Below are 18314 nucleotides of genomic sequence, written 5' to 3'. Positions count from 1 at the left end.
GGGGATGTGGGGGGGGGGGGGGTGAGGGGTGTCAAACATTGTATTAATTCTTCCTTGATCATTTGTAACCAGTTCGTTGTATGTATGAGTGTGTGTGTGTGTGTGTGCGCGCGTTTCTCACCCCTGTTGCGATTTCCCCCTCGTCCGCCATCACCTGTGTGTGTGCGCGCGCGCGTGTGTGTGTGTGTAAGTGTGCATCCGTTGTAAGTGTGCATCCGTTCCCGTTCCTTCTGACCACGCTTGTCTTTGTGAATAAATCATTTGTTTTTACTCCAAATACTGTGTCCGGAGTCCTTGCCCTTTGATATCTTAAAGAACTTGTCTTACAACATTTGGCGCTGCGAGCAGGGTCAGATGCGGGAAAGATGTTTTGGTACAGGAGGAAGAAGGCCAGTGTAGGCACTGAGTAGAAGATTCTACTGGCGAGTGGACTGATGAGAATGAGGGATTTGGGAGTTTGGCCAGCATGCTGGCAGACCACGGTATTGGTATTGGTTTATTATTGTAACTTGTACCGAGGTACAGTGAAAAGCTTGTCTTACATACCGATTGTACACGTCAATTCATTACACAGTGCAGTTACATTGAGTCAGTATAGAGTGCATTGATGTAGTGCAGGTAAAAACAATAACAGTACAGAGTAGAATTTCACAGCTACAGAGAAAGTGTAGTGCAATAAGATGGGAGTTCACAACCAGGTAGATCTTGAGATCAGAGTCCATCTCATTGTATAAAGGAACTGTTCAATACTCTTATCACAGTGGGGTAGAAGCTGTCCTTAAGTCTGGTGGTACGTGCCTTCAGGCCCCTGTATCTTCTACCCGATGGAAGAGGAGAGAAGAGAGAATGTCCTGGGTGGGTGGGGTCTTTGACTATGCTGGCTGCTTCACCAAGACAGCGAGAGTTAAATGCAGAGTCCAAGGAGGGGAGGCTGGTGTCAGTAATGCGCTGGGCTGTGCCCACAACTCTCTGCAGTTTCTTGCGGTCCTGGGCAGCGCAGTTGCCATATCAAGCCGTGATACATCCATGTAAACCAATGGACTGGGCTCAGTAGTTAGATCCACGCGTTGAGATACTGGGGCAACACGTGGTCGCCCTCCTCCAGAATTCGGGGTTCCCCAGGGCCAAAGGAAGTAAAAGGGATGACTTCTGGCTGCATGTGTCCCTCCTGAGACACCAGGCTGAGATTACTAACCAGTTGCAGAATACATGTCTCCAGAAGGAAAGGGAGATAGAAAAGCTACAGCAGCGGTGCTGCACGCTGCAGGAGGCAGTTCAGACTGCCCAGACCCGAGCCAACGTCCTCGAGGCCAGAGGTACTGAGGTTACCTGCAGCTGCAGAAGAGCAGGCAGCCCGCTGGTAGGGCTGGCAGCCAGACCCATTTAAAATTCGAATCCTGGTCCGGCGCGGAGACAAGCTGTACGCATGGCTGGGGAATGGGGATATATGGATGGCTACTGACGAGGAGGAGGCGCCAGAACGGCCAGGACCCCATCACAACCGCCCTCCACCCTATGTACCCGAAGGCCTGCAGGATCGATCCGTCCAAACACGGTCTCAGGACCGCCAGGTAGAGGAGGGGAACGGGGATGAGGCCACCGCAGAGGCAAGTGCACGGACCCCCTTCGAGACCACGAAGACCGGAAACTTTTCCATCAACGAGCTAACACAGCTGGCGGATCGGTATCGCCTGCAGCCGGGCGAACAATTGGCCAAGTGGTTGCTCCGACTGTGGGATGAGGGGGCCCCCAACGTGAGCCTTTCTCACCCTGAGCCGAGAGCCCAGGGGAGCTTGTCTGACCAACAGAGTATTAACAATGCCCCACAGGCACCAGGTGGAGGGGCGGGGGACAACACTACCCTATGGAACCAGTTAGTGACTGCGGTAAGGGCCTGGTACACTCCCCTCTTTGAATGGGATTTGTACGGGCGACCGCAGTGGAGCACGGTCAGTGAGGGAACCAGGGCCATCAGGGGATGGGCACTGGTGACGTGCATTTATGAGGGGGCCGGACCTTGAGCTTTTGGAGAACACCACGGCGACCAGCGCGCTAGAAGGGTATGTGGTCGCCACCACGTGCCCCGAGTTGAGGCCAGTGGTCCTGCCCCTCATGGAACCGGTTAGTGGGAAGACCGTATGCAACACCAACACCCTACTTGGAAGGGCTGGAGTCATGCAGCGGGGTGCGCCCACCCAGGTCCGCAGAGAGGAGACGAAGGCTGGGGATACGACCACACACCCCCGTCCCACGTGCAAGCAGTTATACCTAGAGCTGTTGCGCTCAGTGGTGAACAGTGCCAGCATAGATGCAGTCCCGACCCAGCTCTCTACGCGCACTGGAAAGAGCCTTGTGGGGGAGGTCCGGCCGGGGGAAGATCAACAGCCACCGTAGACCCAAGTTCGACACAGAACTCGCCCCCAACCACCGGACCACAAGGGCTGCCCCTGCAGACATCGAAACAGTCTCCCCTGCCCTCAGGGATCAGCTCCGAGACTTGCTGCGGCAAGAGATATCCCACCTCCACCAGCAGGAACTTTCACCCATGGGGTGGCGGAACTCCACCCACTCTCCCATATGATGAAGGCCAGGGTCCCCGGCGCATTTGCTCCATTACTCTGCCCCGTCCGAGGGAACCTAAGGCCACATATACCCGTAGCGGTACACTGGGGAAAGGGGAATGTGCAGAGGTGGATGACACGCGTCGACACGGGTGCCCAACACACTATTGTACCAGGTAACTCCGCCGCGTTGACGGGGACATAGGTGCAGTTAGAGGGGTTGGGGGTTCTCTTTTGCCAGCGAAGGAAGTGAAAGTCCGCATGGCAATCCGGAACCAAACTCCTCGAACTGTAACTATCTTAATAGCAGCCTCGCTGGGGGATCAATGTCTTAAAGGGACAGTCCCTACACACCAACCGGGGCAGGTTCACTTTTTAGAGTCGCCAGGGATGCGGTAGTAGTCGGCACGGCCAAATAAGAACCGGTTGTCTTACCAACCCCCCCCCCCCCCCATGATCGTCTGCAGTCGACAGTATAGAGTGCCGGAAGGTCACCAAAACATCACTGAGGCCGTTAAAGCCCTGTTGCAGGAGGGAGTTAGCCGATTCGCAGCCTCTCCCTTTAATAGCCTCGTCTGGCCCCTCCAGAAAAAGAATGAGAGGTGGCGCATGACGGTGGACTACAGACACCTGAACAAGTCTGCCCCCGCCCCCCTCGGTGCCGCCATACCTGACATAGTCACTGTGGTGGAGGATATTTCAGGGCGCCCAGACAAACCGGGGTATGCCGTTGTGGATTTGGCCAATGCATTCATCTCCATCACCCACCACGAATCCTCCCACGACCAATTTGCATTCACCTTAGGACGGGAGATAATACGCCTTCCAACGTCTACTCCAAGGGTACATTCATAGGCCGACAATATGCCATGGGTTAATCCCGGGACATGCAAACCATTCAACTTTTCCCAGGGGTATCAGCCGCCCACGACATTGACGACGTACTCTTACATGGCCTTCCGAAGCCATCGTCTTAGAGGCTCTTGAGATACTATTTTCCTCCCTCTGAGAACAGGGCTGGGCCATTAAAATGGAAAAAGTGCAAGGCCCAGCCCGGAATGTATTGTTTCTCGGAATTCAGTGGCACGCAAGCAAACGAGACATTCCTGAAACTACCCGAAACAAATCTTTAAATTTTGCCATCCCCTCCAACAAAACTGACACCCAGAGCTTCGTGGGTCTCCTTGGCTATTAGCGGCAACACATACCCCACCTCACAATGCTCCTGAGACCCCTGTATAGGGTCTCTCGAAAGAAGGCCACCTTTACCTGGGGAGCTGAACATCAGACTGCTTTTGAGACATCGAAGCAAGCTGTGGAGCAAGCTCTCCCACTTTCTCCCGTCAGGAGAGGGTCCCCTTCGAGTTACAGGTCTCTGCTAGCGAGTCGGTTGCTGAATGGAGCCTCCGGCAAAAGGTCCGGGGCGCAGAGTCCCGCTTGGCTTCTGGACCAAAACATTGCCTGAGGCCTCTGCTCGCTACAGCCCTTTCGATCCCTAGCTGCTTGCCTGCTACCCGGTGCTCCTCGCAACTGAGCACCAAACCGGTACCGACCCCGTGGTCCTTCGCCCTCACCTGCCCATAATGCGTTGGGTCAAGTTCCCAGATTCCCAGGGCCGAACTCAGATGTCCTCGACAGTGAAGTGGAAGTTGTACATCGCGGACCGGGCCGACCCGGGTCCGGAAGAGGTCATCCATCTCCAGGAACAGGTCATGTCCTTCCCCCAGTCCCAGGACCCACCCCATAACTGAGATCCATCCTTCCCCCGTGTCATGGGGCCTTTGTCTCCCTCGACCCTGATCAAAAACTGCAAGCCTGGTTCACAGATGGCTCCAACCGCTGAAAAAGAGGGAAATAATATTGGAAGGCGGCGGAACTTCATTCCGCCACGGGTAAAACCCTGAACAAAGAGGGAGCGGGTGGATCTAATCAACAAGCCGAACTGGCGGGAGCAGCACTCAGCCTACAGAACACCACCGAGCCAGTACGTATCTATACCGACTCTTGGGCAGTGGCCTAAGGTATTGGGGGTGTGGATGGCACGGTAGCACGAAACGGGCTGGGAAATTCATGGATTCCCCCTCTGGGAATAGGAACACTGCCGTTTTATCTGGGATCAGGCCGCCCAAAACAGATTTTGGTCCACCACGTGGATGCTCTTACCCACAATTAACCAGGAGGCCTTACATAATGCCGTTTTGCACCAGGCAGCCCAAATATGCTGTGCTACCGCCTCCCCGGAGGAACCCGACCTCAGCGCTTTAGCTGCATGGGCACACCGCAATAACGGTCACTTAGGGGCCAACGGCACACGGTGTTAGGCAGAACAGTTCAGTGTCACCCTCACAGTGGATCAATGCAAGACCACTGTCGTTAACTACCCCATCTTCCAACAAGGGAAACCACGATGCTGGCCAGCAGGGCTACGGGACCACATTCACACTGGCACGGGAGCGGAAGAGATGGGGTCAGGGGCCCCCACTCTTGACCTCCCTGTATATTCCCCACCTCCTTCCCTTTATTCCATGGTCAACTGCCCTCTCCTACCGGATTTCTTCTTCTTCAGCCTTGTGCCTGAACTACCTGTCACCCCTCATATTCTTACATCACCCCTTTCATCCCCTCGCACCCATCCACCTACCTTCCCCCTCTCTCCTCGACTCACCTATCACCTTCCTGCCCGAACTACTTCCTCTCTACCGACTTCCACATTCTGGCTTCTGCCCTCTTTCTTTCCAGTCCTGATGAAGCATCTCGACACAAAACGTCGACGGTTTATTTTCCTTCATACATAATGCCTGATTTGATGAGTTCCTCCAGCATTTTGTGTGTGCTGCTCAAGAAATCATGTGCATGTGTTTGCATTTAGACCAAATTAATCGATCATGGCTAATATTGTTTGGTAAATGATCCATTTCCTTCTGGGAAATAAATACCACGTTTCTACTCACGGCCGTGTTCTCTTCTGGTGACATTACTCTGATTTTTTGTGTGAGTTTGTCGGCATGTCGTGTTGAAACCTTTCTTAAGTTCACCCTGCTGCTATCCGTCCCTTCATATCTTTTGTATTTTTGAAATGTTCTTTTCTTTGGTCTCCGCTTGAACGTCCTTTATCGTTATTACCATTCCCTCCAATGTTCTCTTCCTGAAGACAAATATTTTCCTGATTCTGAATTTTGAGGTTGGTAGTTTTCGCCGTCTGCGATCGAGTTGCGTTTTGCTGCTTGTTCTGTTTGACAGGGGTGGGCGAGCAGCCACGCTGGCGGGAATACAAAGGGTGTCGTCCGACATCGGCTGTTGTTGGGGCCGGGATGTGGACTGAATCTCCAAGGACAACCCTATTCATTTTTGTTCCTGTGTCCTGATTAGACTCGTTTACCGCCTGCATTGTGTTCGAATTCGTTCTAAGTATTCCAGTATAAAACGCAACTTCACTTTATTGAAAACAGATCTGTGGAGCTCCTTGTCCTATTTTTCCTCGGTTCAGAAACCGGTACAAATCAAGATGTCGTTGAAGAAATGGGGCCATCGTTCGATACAAGTTAAAAGGCAGGAAAAGTCACCTAATGTTCGAAAAGAAAGATTCCATGAAAAAAGTGATATTGCTTCAGATTTCGTCGATGGCACATGGACTGCACCTGCATTAGAATTTCTTATTTGATAATTACTGTCATCAATCAGATAAGAACTTGAATCAAATGCACAGACCTGCACCTAGGCGGTGGCTGCACCATGCATCCCTTTTGCAGGCCTCGCTTGAGAAAAATCTCACCGGCCCCAGGTGGAAATTTGCAGATGAAATTACAAACGGATGTGCTGGAAGTATCTTTCTACATCTACAGATATTGCCTGGCCTGTTGAAAGATTTACAGATTACCAATTACAGTTAGTAACAGCTGCACAGTAAGTTGAGATGATTCCGTAAGATAATCACTCATAAACAGTGTGTCTGTGTGTCTGCGCCAGCGCTTGCATGAGAAAGGCAGACATGCGGTGACCGAAGGAAGCAAAACCAAAATTTCTCTTTCCATAATTAATCAAAGACACAGTTCTTCCTTCAAAATAAACAAAATAATGAGACTCTTCAGACCAGCTGCCTCGAATTTCTGAGCTTTGTGGCAGACATGGTAACGTGCTTGCTTTTCTGAAAGCGCCTATATTTGCACATTCCTGAACACAGATGTCCGAGTTGTGAGCGTGCCTCAAATATCCAGGAGCCCCAATGTCCTGGAGCCCATGAAGGAGTCATCTGGAAACAGCGGAGGATTCAGAAGGTTGTTCGATAGATACTGTTTCAGTGGGGTGCACAGAGGCGCGCATTGTAGGTTGAGCCGGTGTCTCCGGTAAAAAAAACCGCGAGATTTTCCAAATGTTAAGCAAAGAAATTAAAACGAAATGTTCGAGACCTCTGAATTGCACCCAGCATCCTACGTTGATAATTGCAGGACGAGGGTCATCGGATGATAGGAATAGTTGAATAACATGGGGTTATGCCTGACTGGGCAAATGTTGTCGTGATATGCCCCTGGTGGAGGCGATCATACTCCAGGATCGTCTGAAATAAATATTTCTCATCTTTATTCGCCGAGGAAAATGCAGTTGCAGCTGGGGAATACACGAAGGAAACGGTGAAATTCCAAATCATATTTGAATTAGAAAAGAGGGACACGTTAAATGTCTCGTCAGACTTAAAGTTAGATAAATTCCCAGAGCCTAAAGCAGTGCATTCCAAGCTGTGATGGGATGAAAGGGGTGAGATGTTTCAGCCTTAATACATTGCTTTAATTCTTTGTTGGCCGCGGGAGAGGTACCAGATGAGTCAGTATACCGAGTATCTTTATGCAAAAAGTCAGAAGGGAGAAGCCGTAAGCTACAGGCCTGTGAGTCTAACGCCAGTAGAAGGGAAGCAATTGGTAAAAGTCATTGGAATTGGTATTGGTTTATTATTGTCACTAGTACCGAGGTACAGTGAAAAGCTTGTCTTACATACCGATCGTACAGGTCGATTCATTACACAGTGCAGTTACATTGAGTTAGTACAAAGTGCATTGATGTAGCACAGGTAAAAATAGTAGCGGTACAGAGTAAAGTGTCATAGCTACAGAGAAAGTGCAGTGCAATAAGGTGCAAGGTCACAACAAGGTAGATAACGAAGGTCCAGATTAATTTATGGTTGGAAACGCAGAGATTAATCAAATAGAGCATGCCTATACTTGGAACGTAAAACCGTACAGCACATGAACATATCCTTCGGCCCACCATGCGTTTTCTGACCACGATGCAAAATTAAACTAATCTTATATACACAGGGCGGGTATTGGTTTATTCTCCACGTGTTCCCGTGCTTGTCCAAATGCTTCTTATACATTGCTGTCATTGCTGCCCCTGTAAACTTCCCAGGAAGTGTATTCCAGTCACCTTCTATTCTTCGTATAAAAACATCTTATTTTGCAAATTTCCTTTCTATGTTTCACTTCTCAGTTTAAAACTATGTCCTCCAGTACCTTCTGTTTCCTCTCTGGGAAAAGACACTGAAGTCTATACTATCTGTGTCACATAATTTTAGAGACTTCTATCAGGTCTCCACGAAGCTTCCAACGAGGCAAAGAAAACAATTCATGTTTCTCCAAACAGTCCTGATAGCGAATACACTCCAATGGATGCAACATCCTGGTGAACATCTTCTGTTTCTCTCCAAAGCCTCCACCCACATTCTTCCTCTGGTATGAGGACGAAGTACACACAATACTCCAAATGCAGCCTAACCAAACTTTTGTACAGCTGAAGCATGACTTACCAACGTTATACTCAGTGTCCCGACAGATGAAGGCAAGCATTTGTTTACATTGTCACGAACCAGCAACAAAAGAAACACACTGAGCATGATTCAGTGTTAAAAACTATTTTATTAATCACTACTTATGATAATACGTAAAATCAAAGTAAAAATGTTAGTATGTTAGAATTCTAAAATGTTAAACTTTGAACGTTAACCCCAAAACTAAACTCTTCGTGTGTGTGTGTGACAAAGTCCTAAACTCCCAGTTCAGGAATGGTTCTTAAAGTCCAGTTGCGCAAGCCATAAGGTGAAACATGAGCAAGGGCTTCTTCAACAACCACCGTTGTCTGAAGATAAGACGTAGATGTAGCGAAACATAGAGAGAGTAAATACGAAATCCAAATGTTCCACGATGGAACCCCAGCGACACTTCAGTGTTTACTCGGTAGTGACTTCCTCACCCCGAAAAGCATTCGAATCGTGGTCGTCCACACACACAAATACCTGTTTCCTTCTACAGGTCAGCAACAAAGTGAACTCCACCGGATTACTTCCAACTTCCATACATGGATTTCAGTGGCAGACACAGTTATTGTTTCTCATCCATCGATAGAGAAAAGAAGCAGGCTGGTGTCTCTCTCCCTTCTCTCTCTCTCTCTCTTTCTTCTTCTTCTAACTTCTTCAACAACGTCATTACGTCCTTTATCTTCTATTGACGTAAGCTCGCCCCACACACACATACACACACATTCTCTATCTTAAAGGGACATTCACTGAGTTCGTAACAACATCTTCCTTATCACCCTAACTATTTGTTTTGCCACTTTCAGGAAGATATATACTTGCAACCCAATTTCCCTTTCTTCATCAATGTTCCAAAGGTCCTTCCATTTACGAAATACTTTCGGCTTGCACTTGGCTTCACAAAATGCAACATCTCATACTTGTCCGAATTAAACATCACCTGCTATTCCTCTGCCGAAATTTCCAACTGATGTATAATTTGCCCTACCTTTTGATAACTGTCGTCACCTTTCACAACTCTGCCAATGTTCGCGTTGCAGGAAAACTTACCAATCAGACCAACGACATCTGATGTAATATACTGTATAGTAATGACTTGGCTAACTGCATCTTGTCTGTACAAATTGACTATTTTTTTTACTGAGAGGTAACACATTGTGTTAATGAAGGTAGTGAGTTGATGTCATCTGCAAGGATCAGTTAAGCCTTTCACAAGTCTACATATTGAAAACTGGTCCACAATCTTGCTCAGAAGAACCAAGACACTTTGTCAAATTCGCTAAAAAAAATGCCCAGTGATAGAAATTTAAGGGCGTTATTGGAGGCTTGTTTTTGTGATTGGAAGTCTATGAGAAGTAGTTTTACCACAGGAATCATTACCGAGACTCTCACTTTTTCTCATAAATAACCATTTTGATATGGATACACCATTATTAAGTTTGCGAATGAAGTGAAAATTATTGGCTTTCTTGGTAGTGAGGGAGATAGTTTGAGGTTACAGGTGAATGTCGATCAGCTAGTAGAATGGGCACAGCTCTGGCAGATGCTATTAATTCTGATACGTGTGAGGCTATGCACTTTAAGTGGGATAATAAGGGCAGCATGCAGAATATATGGTTGGGCTCAGATGCGTACCGAGAACAGAGAAACTGAGTGAAAAGTCCAACAATTGTTGACAGTGGCGTCACATGAAGATAAGGCGCTAAGAAGGCATAAACGATAAGAGACTTCCAGCAAGAGAAAAGTACATCAGAGCAGGGAGGCTATATACAGCATTATAAAACAGTGGTTCGGCAACAAGTGGAGCACTGCGTGCATGTCTGGTCATCACAGTTTTGGAAGGATATGAATGCATCGGACAGAGTGCATAGGAGAATTATTAGCTATAAGCGCTACACTTAGGAGTAGGAATGGCCAGAGACGATCAAAATTATGTGGGGCACAGAAAGTTTAGAAAGGCGGAAACGTTCTCCCATGACGTTGTGGGAAAAGCCATGGAATTAAACTTTACATTGAGAGTGTATCAGTGGAGGAATTTTTTTATTGGGAGGACGTTTGCTATCTGGGACTCTCTGCTCGAGCAGCTGGTGAAAGAGGGTCCTATCACAATATTTAATGGATCAGCACTTGAATTGTCAATGCATTGAAGATTACGGAGCAACTTCTTGCATGTAAAATTTAAGCGCATGGGCGGTATGGTCATCATGTTCAGAATGGCCTGTTTCTGTGCTGTGTGACTCCAGGTCTAAAGACATTATCCGCCTTGTTTAAATTACCTGGACACATAAGAAAGTTTTACGTCACTGAGTGGACACTGCTGTTCATCAAATACGAGAAATGCAAGGCAGCAGAAATTGTTCAAGAAACTTACAATATCCTGCATGAGCTGGAGTGCAGGAATCACGCGGCCCTTTGTTTTCCAGAACATAGACCAGACGGGTCAAGAATGAGGTGTAGAAATCCTGAAAAAAATGTTACTGGTTTTGTTTTAACGTGGCGCTAAAATGGGCAAAGGGGAGCCAGATTTAGTTGGGCAAATTTTCAAATATGGTAACCACAATACTATGAGGAATTGATAGTTGTGTGAACAGAATAGAGGGCATCGACATCCAAAGAAATGAAGCACATGGTGGAAGTTAGTGGCTGTTCAGACAGTATGCTGAATATGAAATGTTCAGAGGAAACGATATTACGTTGAACATCAGCGGTGATATGTAGATGAACAGTTAAGTTTCTAAAATAAATGGGAATCCATACATCCTCCCGTAGCAAAACATATTCAATAAAATAAACAGAGTGAAGAATAAATGGGCTAACAAATGCTCTTGATTATATTAAATCGGGTCCATAAGATATTTTTATATGAATCCTGTGTCAAAATGACGATTATTGTTATGAACGGATTTACTTAACACTGTATTACGTTCTGTACTACCGAGTAATTCTGATTACATCTGCAGAAGGACTTTTGTAACAGCAGTAACGAAATTGATCCTTTTTTTTGCCCGACTTGTTTGCTCAGTTTGCTATGAAGCATGAAAGGATCGAGGCATTTTGAGGTCGACGGTCATCAGAAGCATCCTCAGCACTACCAAACCCCGCCCCCCAATTCAAAGATTCTTCTTGCAATTTTTTTGCCTAAAATGGAAACAATGTTTACCATTGGAGCCTCGATTCCGGTAATCGCCAGTAAAACTTTCAGGGCTCATTGCCAGCTATTTAAACGTATTCATCCGGTGATTTCACAGAACCGCTCTCTGTTGCATCCAGCAGCAAGCTGAATTGCGCTTTCTCCAAAGACCTTTCTATTAAATCCTTCTTCGCCCATGCTCACAAAGTGAAATGCAGCGTCTGTGGATACTCTTGTTGGCCCTGAAAATTCCAGGCTGTAAGTACCTTAATTTTCCATTTTCCTCGAACTGGACCCAATTCTAAATTTTAAATTCTCTGAATGGTCCTCTTTTGAAGCGGTTCTTCTGCAGGTTGTTTAGCTTACAACTGAAGTATTTCTGGATGTCTCCATGGAAAGGTTTTAACTAAACTGAGGAGTATGCAGAGATGATTGATCAGGATGGAGCGTTTGTAGGTGTGCAGGCAGGCAGGATAGGTACGGAATTTTCTTTGAGGTGGATTAGGCTCAGAAGTGACCTGACGGAGAAATACAAAGTTATCAGGATGCACAGATTGGGCAGATGTGAGAAACTTCTGCCATTTGCTAAAGTATTGAACGGACGTCTTAGGTTTGAGGGAAGAGGTAACTGATTCAGTCGGGATTTGTGGAAGATATTCCCGGACGATGCTTGAAAGCAGGACCTCAGAGCTTGAAGGAATATTTACACCAGCAGTTGAATCGCCATGCTATAGAAAATCATCAACTGAGTGTTGGTAAATTGCATTAATGCAGACAGTTCATTGATGGCCAGCAGAGACACGATGGGCCAGATTGCTGTCATATGACGCTGTAACTCTCGGAGTAAATCATATGAAATCCATTGGGATTTACCGAACATTTTTAAAGCATGTTTGGTCAGTCGATCTGGTGTTTATGAGCATAGCTTCATCTCTCCGCATTGTTCTGAAAAAAAAGCAGTAGATATTCATGGAAACGTGTCATTACTCGTTCCTCAATCTGTGCATTGATCCTGGATGGTACACCATATACCAATCAGCAGAGAGGGGTTAAGGCTGATATTTACTGAAATGTAGCAAAGACCATGCCTTTTTTAAACCCGGGCAGAATTCAGCAGATTGGTTGATGTTCCATCATAGAAGTTAGTTTTCAATTATTCTCCACGATGAATCGTTCCTGTCAATTTGAAATTGCATCAAACCAATGCATCATTTCAGTGTAGTTTTCTAATTTCATAGCCTAACGTTTCAAGCAAATGAAATAGAGATATAATAGACACGGTGGTAAATATCAGAAGAATTCTTTCTCTGTAACGCGACCATCGGAATATTTCTTCAGATTCTCGGAAGATAATTCAATCTCCATTTAGAAATCTAATTTGTTTTTCCTGATTTTTTTCCGAGCTTGACAGATAGGATGCTGAAAATCCTTGTAAATTAGCACCCTCAAAAAATGGGACCTTAACGTGTCAAGAGTCGAAAGTCAGTTGTTCCATGTTTTCTCGTTTCACAGATAGTGGATAGAGACTCTGAAGAGTGAGATGTTTTTACCAACCTGGTTAGAAACACGCCATTCCTCTGAAAATTGTTTATTGTTTCACGCCTTTTTGAACTTATGCTAGGTTTCGTTTACCATGACCTGCCGAGGTAAAATTGTGGGAGATAAAATTAATGAGCATTGGAATGCTCAACGCTTTAGTGTCCTTTCAATCTGAATGTTATTCCCAAGGAACGTTTTCCATTCGTGTAGCGTCAAATTGCTGTATTTCCCCCGTAAACAACCTGCTCCTGCTCCCTCTTCGACGAAATTCTGTGACCTATTTTAAAAATGATGTTGTTCAAATTTTCTGTGTTTAATCTCCATCATCTGAAACGTCTCTGGAGGTTTTACATCGGACATTTTCCTGAAATGATTTGCAACTCGTGTAGTGAGTGGGGAGGTCACGAGAAAGCAAACGATCCTTCAATGCAATGACACCTCTTTCGGTGCTCTCCTTTACATTCCATCTGGTCAGGGTTTGATGACCTTTTCCCTTTTACTTCCCTTGATGAAATTCATGAAATCATGCCCTGGACCACGATGTTGATAAATTAAATTGTATTTGTTTATTTTCTTTGGCAAAAAAAAAATACGCCGGAGGAAGTCATTGTGTCAGTCAGCTTCTGACCTGCTGAGTTCCTCCAGCATCTTGTTCTTTCCTCGTATTATAGCATCTGCAGTCTCCTATGTCTCCATATTGTTTACGTCCAGGCAGCATCTCTGAACATATTACTTCGGAATGTTTACTAAAGTTGGTATAATACTGCAAATTACTGTAATCGCTCATGTCTGCTCTGTATATAGGCGACCAATATGGGTTTCAAAACAGAGAGAGGATTCCCTCACCGTCTTTAGCACGGGTTGCAAACTGAAAACCCATTTCACCAATTGTCGGCTCCCCAAATGAGCGCAATTCCTGTCTCATCTACAGAGTTTCTAAAGTCAAATTAAAAACACAATCGCCGTCAATATTATTGATAGCAGCTATCGCTTTCCGGTGGGAACCTGTGTGCTTCATTCGTAAGTAAAATACCACAGATGATAGGATTCTGAAATAACAACAGAACATGTTGGAAATTTTCTGCTGAACCCGTGGAGAGAGTCACGGAGTGACTCTTCATGAATATGATCTTTCCATTCCACTGTTTCCCTGCGTTTTCCATTTTGCTTTTCCCAGAGCATACTTTGGTAATGCAATTTCGGTACAATCTTAAAGACAAATCACCCTCTTAAGTCAGAACTTTTCCATTAAAAACTGATTTGCATCGGGCTCGATACTGAGGAAAAGTTGAAGTTTATTTCGCAGAGTTACCAGAAAGATTCCGCAAGATGCTACTCTAGGGCCTCGTCGTAAATCTGTAATCGGTGAAGACATATTCGCACACCTCTCAAAGAAACGAACTGATTTTTTAAGTGTTCATTCAAGGGATGTGGACTTCGCAGGGTGACCAAGCATTTCATTTTCCATCCACTGTTGTTCTCCAGAATGCAATGAAGAGCTGACTCTTGAATCGCTGCTGACCCTGAGGGATGTGTACACCCACAATGCTGTTTGGGGCAGATTAGATTTTGACCCAGCCACCGTGAAGGCTACGGCGATATATTTCGAAATCAGAATGGATGGTGGCTTGGTGGGCAACTCCCAGTACTGGTATTCCTGTGCTTCTGCTGCTCTTTTGATGATGACAGTGAATTTCAGACAGAGATATTGCAAAAGTATTAAGTCGAAACATTCAGATCGAGGGAAAGATAAAACCATTACTGTGGTAAAGTACGACAGAAACAAACTACAAACATGATTTCTGCAGGGAGTTTGTGAGGAGATATTAACTGCATAGAGGTAGGAATGCGAGCATCAAAGGATTGAGATTTGAAATGTTTGAGTTTTGCTGATGGCGAAACAGAGATTAAAGGGAATGTCACTGCCGATTTTGTGACTGCCCAGTTTTTTGATCACTCTGATACTAAAATGGAGAATGAGTTAAAAACGCGGACGTTTATTAATAACCTTCTTTTCTTCTGGGTATTCTTTTAGTATTGCCTCGGTAAGAGCAAAAATCGGATGCGGAAGTTGAATTTCATCCACAGAGAAACATTGTTGATGAATTTATATTTCCAGTGTTAATCTGCGGATAAATGCTCTCAAGAACATTTTGGACTGCTGGGGCTGAATAACCTTATTCTTCCTGAGGGCACAGAAGGCACAAAATATCGTTGAGTAACACAGTCCAATTGGTTAACTTGTGAATGCGATTTTGCCATCAATATTATAAGTAGCTGGGAGGGAGAAAATCCGCGCCAATATTCATCACTTGTTTTAACTTGCAGAAAATATATAATGATTGTATCTGTACTGTAATGTGTGTGTGTGTGTGTGTGTGTGTGTGTGTGTTTCTGTGTGTGCAGCCCCTTTGTTACTTCCACCTATCACCTCCCAGCCTCCGTTCTTGTTTCGACTCTCCCCTCCACCATCTGCCTATCACCCCTCCTCACTTGGATCCACCTATCATCTGCCAGCTCTTGCTCCATCCCATCCCTCCACATGGTCTATCTCCCTTCCAGTCCAGATGAAGGGTCTTGGTCCAGAGTCACTAAAGCAACATAAAAATACTGGAGGATCTCAGTGGGTGACACAACATCTATGGAGGTCCATTTCCCTCCATTGATGCTGCCTGACCCGCTGAGTTCCTCCAGCATCTTGTGTGTTGCTTTGTTGACTTCCTGTTCCTAATGAATCTGTCTTGCCCTTTCCCAGCAATATGGAAGACAGCTGATTTGACCAGGACAGGCTATCGGTGATGTTCACTCCTAGGAACTTAAAGCTCTCAACTCTCTCGAACCCAGCACCATTGATGTAAACAGGTTCATATACACCTTTCCCATCCTTGAAGTCAATGACCGGCTCCTTTGTTTTGTCGCCATTGAGGGAAACGTTGTTGTGATGACACCATGTCACTCAGCTCTCTATCTCCTTCCTGTATTGGGACCTCAGTCCCTTATTTTCCATACACTTACTCTCCAGCTTCCCCCGTCCCACACGGTATTTGTGCTCCTAAGGCCACAACATCCCTCAAACAGCCATTGACATCGCACTCTAAAGAAACTTTTTCCCCAGTGGCAGGAGAGTCTAATAACAGAGGACAGAGGTCTGAGATGAGGTTTGGAAGAGATCTGAGGAAGAATCTTTTCACCCAGAAGGACACACTGCCTGAGATCATGGTATTGCTGGAGGCAGATACTCTAATTTAGAATCAGCTGGATGAGAACTTGAATCTCCAAGGTATATTAGGCGACAGACCAAGTGCTGGTAAATGGGATTAGCACAGATAAGTACGGTGGTCGGCATGGACTTGGTGGTTTGAAAACCTTGTGTCCATGCCGTGTGACTCTATACATAGCACATCCAGCAAAGTCACATTGATGCATTTGGACTTAAGGGGTGAACATGAGAGAGAGAGCACCAGAAATAACTCCTCAATGTTTCTCGTTATGAATGCCACAGGATCTGTTACGTCTACCTGAAAAGGCAGAGAGGACCTTACTTCAACATTTCATTACCCTAACATTCAGCAGACCCTTGGTGCTACGCTGAAGCATCTTCCCAGATTTTGTTTTCACGTCTCTGAAGTGGGAATAAACTCAAAGCCTCTAACTCTGAGGCACGTATGCAACCAACAGAACCACAATTGGTTATTGGAACACACACAAACGTATGTCCCGGGAATTCTCACGAGGAGCGGTAGATTTCATGGCGAGAGAAACAGAGTACATGTTTCATTATTCTCCATCTGAAATGTTATTCATTGTTTTCTGCACTTTGGACATCTGTACTGTTGATGTTTTACTCAGCATATTTTGTTTGTTACTTCAGCTTTCCAGCCTCTGTACTGTTTTAGTTCTTGTTCCATATATTTTACTGCATTTAACAAAGATAAATTGGATACGGTGAGCTTTGTCATACTTCGGAAACCGTCCTTGGTGTTGACATTTACAAATTAAAATTTTAAGTAAGACACTCCAACAATATTTTTATGAAGGTCAATCAAATTTTCAAAGGAGACCAGAAGACCCAACTTTGCTAAGGCAGGTGTATAATTAAATTCATCCACTGAATGGAATCTCTGAATAAATCACGGGAACAGTTATAAAGTTTGAGAGTTGGCCTTTCGCTTGCATGGTGCGATTTTTGCTGATTCACGGGAAATGCCCCTCACTCGCAGTTAAATATCCCGAACATATCCAACTCCGTAATACTTAGCCCGGAATTCCTTTGAATGGCCAAGGACCCAGCACATAAACGTCACTGACAGCCGACAGCTCATTTTGACGGGTTCGTCCATGTTCTATCAAACCGACAACGTTATTTTCAGGGCAATGTAGAGAGATGACATGATTGTGCAAATTTAGTTTGAGCTTGTTCACGTATAGTCGTGTTCCTGTTCAATTATAACACAAATTACCAGTCCATCTTTGCAGAACAAGAAACGCTATCATTAGGTGTGATACCTTACTGACTTCCCAAGCTACACGTTCTACTCCATTTTACTGGGATTCTGATGATTCATCTAGCTGAATATTTCTCTGCCTGATAATACATTGTTTCCACCAAAAACTTTCTAATATTTGACGCCTTTCCTCAAGGCGGTGGTCTATCTACCAGAAGCAGGTGGCTCAGCGTGCCTGTCCCTTGCAGAACCTGGTGAATATTTTAAAAGTACTCAACATCTGTGTTACGGCCACGGGTTAATGCAGCATTGGATGCGGTTGATTATTGGTGTTACAGACACCTAGATATATGAAATACGTTAAAGGTGCAATGCGTTCAACCTCGAAGTAGGATTACTGATTGAGAGCTTACAACCAGAGTAAGTTAGGCATTAGGATTGAAAGGTACCCTTGAAGGGCAAATCTGAAAACAACGTTTTGGCTCTTCTAACTAGAAGTTAGTGCTTGATGCACTTTATCCCACCAGAGAGCAAGTTTAATTCACGTGGGATCCAGGGTGCGTTGGTAAATTGTATCCAAAATTGCCTTGGCCATACAGCAAGATAAACGTTTTTAATTACTTACTTGAGGCCTCGACCAGCCGTGTTCTTCGAGTATTAGTGTTGGGATCTCAGTTGTTAATTACATATGCTCATGATTTGAATGAAAGTTTACGTGGTCTGATAAGAAAATTTGCACTTGATATAACAATTCGCGAACTTACCGGTAGCGATGTTAGTTTTTTATTGGAAAAGAAATAATACGACTACGAGAGGTTGGAGAAGCAGCAATCTGA

Source organism: Pristis pectinata, chromosome 6 (genome assembly GCF_009764475.1).
Source record: "Pristis pectinata isolate sPriPec2 chromosome 6, sPriPec2.1.pri, whole genome shotgun sequence".
In the NCBI taxonomy this organism is placed as follows: domain Eukaryota; kingdom Metazoa; phylum Chordata; class Chondrichthyes; order Rhinopristiformes; family Pristidae; genus Pristis; species Pristis pectinata.
The sequence above is the reverse complement of the archived record's forward strand: the minus strand, read 5'-3'. Positions refer to the sequence as shown.